A 7,962-nucleotide genomic window follows, 5' to 3' on the forward strand; every position below is an offset into this window, starting at 1 on the left:
TCAGCTCCCCTCCCTCCCCCTTACTCTCCCCTCTCTCTCTCTCTCTCTCTGTCTGTCTCTCCGACACACCAAGTCCAGTGTTCCCCAACTGGCAGCCGGCTGGGCGAATTTGGCCCGCGGGAGGTTTTACTTTGTCCCCCAAAGTTTTCTGAGCTAAAATATATATATTTTTTTATTAAAAACATATAACAATAATAATTGTTTAACATAAAGAAAACAAAACAAAAAAACACCAGGAAATCAGCTCAAGTAATTTTAATTTAGGAAAATCTGTTCTCAAGGATTCCCACACATACTAGAGAGAAACAAGTGAACATTTACAAATGTATGCAAGGTTTGAAATGATTATGGTTTAGTCAAATATGATATCTCTTTGAGATTCTTGCTGTCAAATTTCAGTCTACAAATGATTTGTAATTATGTCCCGGTCCCCTGACCATCCGCTCAAGAAAAAATCGTCCCGTTGCTGAATGTAGTTGATGATTCACAACCATAATGAAATATCATTATTTTTTTAAATGATAGTTCGTGTCTGATGAAAGCTATTGTTTATTCAAATTCAATAGCATTCAATATCTTAACATGCAGCAAATGAGAGAGGACTTATTTAATTTGAACTGTGTTGAAATTTACGCAAATAAAGCTTGGGTGTGGGGCCTACTCATCCATTCTTTCAAATGATCTGATATTGTAATTTATTAAGGATTTCAAACGAATTTGTGTCATTTACAGTTGAGCTAATTGCAGGGGACGAGTTTCAAGTGGATCTAAGAACATGTATTTTTCCAATGCTATGAATAAAACAGGGTCCTAATGTGTTTAGCCTACATATAGGCTACAGAGGATCATACTCATGAATAGAAGACAAAAAACATTATTGTAGACTGACTGGGTTTTTCTTGTAGTTTTATTTCTTATAATACAGGAATATAGCCTACAATTTTCAACAAGTAAAATATGTCAGTATTAATTTATCATTATAATTATATTATTAATTATGAATATTCTAGGCTATACAAACATGATAATGGTAGTAATTATGAATAATAACCATACATTATTTTTAATTATAATTATAAGCTGATAGTCCATTGTTTTATTCCCTTATTGAGGCCTGATGATATAGGCCTACAATACATGACAGAGACCGGGTTTCAACATAACCGGATTTCAAGCATCCATGCAATAACTTTGTAACTGTTGAACCCGCACAGTCATCTTATTTCCCATGTAAAAAAATTGACTTTGAATGACCAAAACATCATTCAATATTTCTACGCTATTAAAATGCTCAGAATTAAAGGAAATTGTACCTTTTCTCTCATCTCTAACTATCAGTCAAGATGAAATCGCCTTGACTGACAGCTCTTTGAAACGCCCTTGTGGTCGTTGCCAGGAAACAAACTCAAATCAAATCAAATGTTATTTGTCACATACACATGATAAGCAGATGTTAATGCGAGTGTAGCGAAATGCTTGTGCTTCTAGTTCCGACAATGCAGTAATAACCAACGAGCAATCTAACCTAACAATTCCACAACTACTACCTTATACACACAAGTGTAAAGGGATAAAGAATATGTACATAAAGATATATGAATGAGTGATGGTACAGAGCGGCATAGGCAAGATGCAGTAGATGGTATCGAGTACAGTATAATCTAGAAGAAAAAGAAACGCACACCTATTTAGACGAGGTGCTGGCTAGTGGAGTAGAAAACTTGAAAATAAAAGAGAGCCCCACACTCTAGGAGCTCAGATGCAAACATTTAATTACCAACGTTTTGACAGCCAAGCTGTCTTCATCAGGGTATGATAATATAGAGTACAGTATATACATATACCTATGAGATGAGTAATGTAGGGTATGTAAACATTATATTAAGTGGCATTTTTTAAAGTGGATAGTGCTAGATTTTTTACATACATTTCCATAAATATCCATTATTAAAGTGAGCTGGAGGTCCCTGCTTTGATGCACCTGTACTGACCTCTCCTTCTGGATGATAGCGGGGTGAACAGGCAGTGGCTCGGGTGGTTGTTGTCCTTGATGAACTTTATGGCCTTTCTTTGACATCAGGGGGTGTAGGTGTCCTGGAGGGCAGGTAGTTTGCCCCCGGTAATGCGTTGTGCAGATCTCACTACCCTCTGGAGAGCCTTACGGTTGTGGGCGGAGCAGTTGCCGTACCAGGCGGTAATACAGCCCGACAGGATGCTCTTGATTGTGCATCTGTAGAAGTTTGTGAGTGCTATTTGTGACAAGCCGAATTTCTTCAGCCTCCTGAGGTTGAAGAGGCACTGCTGCGCCTTCTTCACAACGCTGTCTGTGTGGGTGGACCAATTAAGTTTTTCCGTGATGTGTACGCCGAGGAACTTAAAACTTACTACCCTCTCCACGACTGTCCCGTCGATGTGGATGTGCTCCCTCTGCTATTTCCTGAAGTCCACGATCATCTCCTGTGTTTTGTTGACGTTGAGTGTGAAGTTATTTTCCTGACACCACACTCCAAGGGCCCTCACCTCCTCCCTGTAGGCCGTCTCGTCGTTGTTGGTAATCAAGCCTACCACTGTAGTGTCGTCTGCAAACTTGATGATTGAGTTGCATGTGTGCATGGCCACGCAGTCGTGGGTGAACAGGGAGTACAGGAGAGGGCTCAGAACGCACCCTTGTGGGGCCCCAGTGTTGAGGATCAGCGGGGTGGAGATGTTGTTACCTACCCTCACCACCTGGGGGCGGCCCGTCAGGAAGTCCAGTACCCAGTTGCACAGGGCGGGGTCGAGACCCAGGGTCTCGAGCTTGATGATGAGTTTGGAGGGTACTATGGTGTTAAATGCTGAGCTGTAGTCGATGAACATTCTCACATAGGTATTCCTCTTGTCCAGATAGGTTAGGGCAGTGTGCAGTGTGGTTGTGATTGCGTCGTCTGTGGACCTATTGGGGTGGTAAGCAAATTGGAGTGGGTCTAGGGTGTCAGGTAGGGTGGAGGTGATATGGTCCTTGACTTGTCTCTCAAAGCACTTCATGATGATGGTAGTCGTTTAGCTCAGTTACCTTAGCTCTCTTGGGAACAGGAACAATGGTGGCCCTCTTGAAGCATGTGAGAACAGCAGACTGGGATAAGGGTTGATTGAATATGTCCGGAAACACACCAGCCAGCTGGTCTGTGCATGCTCTGAGGACGCGGCTGGGGATGCCGCCTGGGCCTGCAGCCTTGCGAGGGTTAACACCTTTAAATGTTTTACTCACGTCAGCTGCAGTGAAGGAGAGTCCGCAGGATTTGGTAGCGAGCCGTGTCAGTGGCACTGTATTGTCCTCAAAGCGAGCAAAGAAGTTATTTAGTCTGTCTGGGAGCAAAACATCCTGGTCCGCGACAGGGCTAGTTTTCTTTTTGTAATCCGTCCTGATGGGACAGACGGATTTCCACAAATTGAGCCATACACAATACAGCTTAAGCATTGAAGACAGCATTTTGTTAACAACATGGTGGTTTAAACTATGTCCTACCCTTGCTGTAGATCCATTTGCGTGTGTATGGTCACTTAGGCCTGCACATAAACCAGAACTGGGACCTTTGGAGACTTGGGATACTTGTGCTTAAACTGCTGCTTGAATGTCTTCGGGTCTCCATCTATAAAGGTCAAGTACAAAATGGAGGAACTTAACAATCTGTAGCTTAGATTGAATTCAAAGTTGACACAAATGATAAACTAGGCAATAAGATGCAACAAACTGCTACACATATGAAATACTGTACCACACAGGCCAGTACAATAGCCTACACACGGAGAGGAACCTAAAGGCACATAGAGTACCAACCAATAGTACCTGACAGATGGGGCAGTGCTGCCTTGGCTGCAGTCTTCTGGTACTCAGCTGCTCCCTTCTTCTTTGCAGCCACCACCATGGCATCAGTCAACAAGTTCAAGTTCAATTTCAGAGTGGAGCGTTATATTTCACCATCTAAGTTACCTAGCAAGTAGTGCTTTGCAAATAACTGAAATGTTTTTTAAATTTTTTATCTCAAAGTGCCATGGTAAAGGGTGTCAATTGAGCTCAAACAATTGACACCCTTTACCATGGTACTTTGAGATACATTTTAAACTGCAAAACCCTTACGCACCACTGCACTTTGTATACCAGGGTTGGCTGGCCTTCTCTAGTCACTCGTAGGCTCAGTCACTGGTATACTTTTATTTACAAAGCTATTTTGGGTTTTCTACCTTTTTATTTGTGCATTTTTATGCACAAATAAACAGTCTAACCAGGGTAGCCTAGTGGTTAGAGTGTTGGACTAGTAACCGGAGGGTAGGAAGTTCAAACCCCAGAGATGACAAGGTACAAATCTGTCATTCTACCCCTGAATAGGCAGTTAACCTGCTGTTCCTAGGCTGTCATTGAAAATAAGAATTTGTTCTTAACTGACTTGCCTAGTTAAATAAATATTTTTAAAAAAAGGGTTGGCTGGCCTTCTCTAGTCACTCGTAGGCTCAGTCACTGGTATACTTTTATTTACAAAACCATTTGGGGTTTACTATCTTTTTTATTTGGGCATTTTTATTGTTCAGAAATGTGGTGGGTACTCTCTTCGTTCGCAGGATTTTATCCTGCTAACTGTTTCAAATGTCCGAACTGAATTTGGTAAAAGGGCTTTTTTTGTACTCTGCGCCATCGTCTTGGAATGCCTTACAAAATACTTTTAAACTGGAAGAACTTGTCACAATTGGTATTTTTAAATCACTGATGAATGATCTTGAGACTGACAGGTCAGGGAATCAATGTTTTTAATTAGCTGTTTTTAATTTTGTTATACTCTTGTGAATTCTATGGTTTTTACAAGATTACTTGTATTTTTTCATGTTTGTCTGTAATTTTTGTAATGACTTGGTGCTGCCTATCTTGGCCAGGACGCTCTTGAAAAAGAGATTTTAAATCTCAATGAGCCCTTCCTGGTTAAATAAAGGTTAAGAAGATTGTACCCCTGCCTCTCCTGACCTCGAGCCTGCCTATCGCCTGGTACTGTTTGGACTCTGACCTGGTTTATGAACTCTCACCTATCCCCGACCTGCCTTTTGCCTAACCCTTTTGTTATAATATATATCAGAGTTAAACCATCTGCCTCCTGTGCCTGCATTTGGATCTCGCTTTGTGCCCTTATACAGACCGAAACCACAATCAGCTAAGAAAGCTGTCATCGCTTGTCCTTCTTTCGCTGTGGCCACTGGTCATTGTCCTAATAGAAAACACTGACAAGACCTATGTAGAGAAATTCATGGAAGAGAGCTCTTAAATGAGACCAAAACTACTTTGTAAATGTACTTCGTGAACTGATTACGAAAATAAATATTCAGGCTAAGTATAAACCAGTCTGAGGCAATTTAGAAAGATTGATCATTTTTGCCTGGTCTCAGACACATATTTTGTGCATATCATACAGGTTAAGTAAAGATAGATTGTTTCTGTTTTGAGCTGTCCTTCTAGATTGAAGCTTGACTTGTAAACCAGTTGGCAAGTCAGAAAAAGGACATGAAAATGGAGGATTGGCACTACTTTATTTGCACAAAACAATCAGAAAGGAATGTTTTTCTTTTTCAAATGGTTGCTTCCTTCAGGAAGCACTTACAAGCCACGTGATCTTAGTTTGGCCCATGACTGTTTTCAGTAGATCTGTTCTGAAAGCTGATCCCCTGCCTCTGTTTGAAGTGGAATCTCAGACTTTCTATGTGATAGCAGGTTACTCTGTAGCCCTTTCCTGCAGTCAATGACCAAGAATGCCCTCTTTGGCCACATGTGGAATGTTATTAATCAGAATTAAACTATTTACAAAAAACCTGACAAATATTGTATTTCTTTGTCAAATGGTTGTTATATTACAGTCTTCTGTGATGTTTAATATTGGGATGCAAACTCAAAATTAAATACACTTAAAACTCTATCTGTCATGGAATGGGTGTCTTCTTTTTTTAAGCTCATAACTGTCTGTACTTTTGTTAAAAAGTAGATTTAAGACTACCAAGAATCACTCTGTTACCCTGATTTAGCCCACTGCAGTAAAATGTTAACATTTGTGCACACAGAGAAAATAGTTCTGCAGCAACTGAGAGGCTTGTTACCATGCCTGATGAGCCCTAATCTTATCTAGCCTCTGCATGATGACGATGATGCTATTCTACCCCTAACCGAGTCTGTTATTGTAGCTTAGTGGTCTCCCTCTTCTGTTTATCTATCTCCCCATGTGAGAGGTCAGAGGTGAATAATCACTATAAAGGGAAGCTCAGCCTCCCCTCTACCCCCTCCCTGAGCCAATCTTTGGTGTTTTTACAAGCAGGTAATGATGTCAGTCAGTCAGACAGTCACGCACGATTGGCCACAGCCTGCAGAGGTGAAGTCAAGCAAGGTACCTGAGTCATCTTGTCTGTTGCACAATCTGAAGTGTTCTCGAGATGAGTCTTATCCCAGCTAGCATATAACGTTCTGAGAACCATATGCTTCTTAGAGCATAGTGAGATCGTGGTTGTCCTATGGCAGTGGTATTCAACTTACCCAACGAGGTCCAGAGCCTGCTGGTTTTCTGTTCTACCTGATAACTAATTGCACCTGTCTGGGGTCCCAGATCTAAATCGGTCTCTAACAACCCACAACGTTCTGAGAACCATATGTTTCTGAGGTGGGAATTTCAGTACTTCAGCATAACGTTTCCTCATGGTTCTATTTAAAGTAATGTTCTCATTGTTCTGAGAATGTTATTAAATAACGTTCTTCTGTGGGAACATCAGTACTTCAACATAATGTTTTCTGCAGGTTTCCTCATGGTTCTATTTAAAGTTATGTTCTCAGAACATTAAGAGAACTTTATCCAACTCCCTATAAAAAATACAGATGACGACCCTGGAACAATACATGATTTGTTCTCTGGTGTCTCAGCTGTTTACTGACTTTTTGGGGGATTGGGTCTATATTAAATGAAAGATCAGAGTCGACTGATTCACTGTTAATCCTCTTGTCATACTGGTTGAGGAGAATGCACCAAACGACTGAGAGCCTTTGACAATCAGGATTTATAGAGCGTGAAGGGACAATGAAATCCCAGCCGGCCAAACCATCCCCTAAAAATGCTGGGCCAATTGTGCACCGCCTCATGGGTCTCCTGGCCACAGCCGACTGTGACACAACCTGAGATCAAACCAGAGGCTGTAGTGACGCCTCAAGCACTGCGATGCAGTGCCTTAGACTGCTGCGCCACTCGGGAGGCTAACAGTGCTGCTTTTGCATTAAACCTTGATGTCATCATTTCTAAAATACCTCCTTAGGACCAGAAGCAGAAGGGCTCTAGTCTGTTCCCTGACTTATAGAATCATTCATGACTCACATGAGTTTCGTACTTGTATGTGAAGTCACCTTGCGTGACTTTGGACCCCAGGAGGAAGGGAGAGAAATTCCCCCCTTGGAGAGAGAGCTCCCTGTTGACAGCCAGTCTCCATTCAGGCACTACATGTTCTCAGCTTATTGTTCCACTAAGGCAGCGGGATTGATATTTCCTCTGAGCTGTTAGTTGCTGCTGATAAGGCAGTCAGAGTTGATCAGGTGGTGGCAGATTTGGACAGATTTAGTGGTTTACCGAGTGTCTCTGGTCTTAAACCTATTGTTGAGGTCAAACTTCCGTTAGGCAAGGGGTCAATAGCAGACCTGGGAGACTTCTTCAGAGGTGACTTGCAGTCAGAGTACGTTGTTGTGGTTGTTGTCCTGCTCTTGTTGCATTCATGGACTGGAGGAGCAAAGGAGGGGTCTATTTTTCATTCATTTAATGTGGACCCAGATCAGTAGGATGTTGATATCAACAATATGGATCAGCTAGCCATGCCTGGTCCCTACAGGAAGGAGGCTGTGTGACTTATGGAGCTGCATAAAAAACTATGCCAGACGATGACCCCCACCTCTACTGCTATCAAGACACGCACAAGTGC

This window comes from Oncorhynchus kisutch, linkage group LG11, assembly GCF_002021735.2.
Source record: "Oncorhynchus kisutch isolate 150728-3 linkage group LG11, Okis_V2, whole genome shotgun sequence".
In the NCBI taxonomy this organism is placed as follows: Eukaryota; Metazoa; Chordata; class Actinopteri; order Salmoniformes; family Salmonidae; genus Oncorhynchus; species Oncorhynchus kisutch.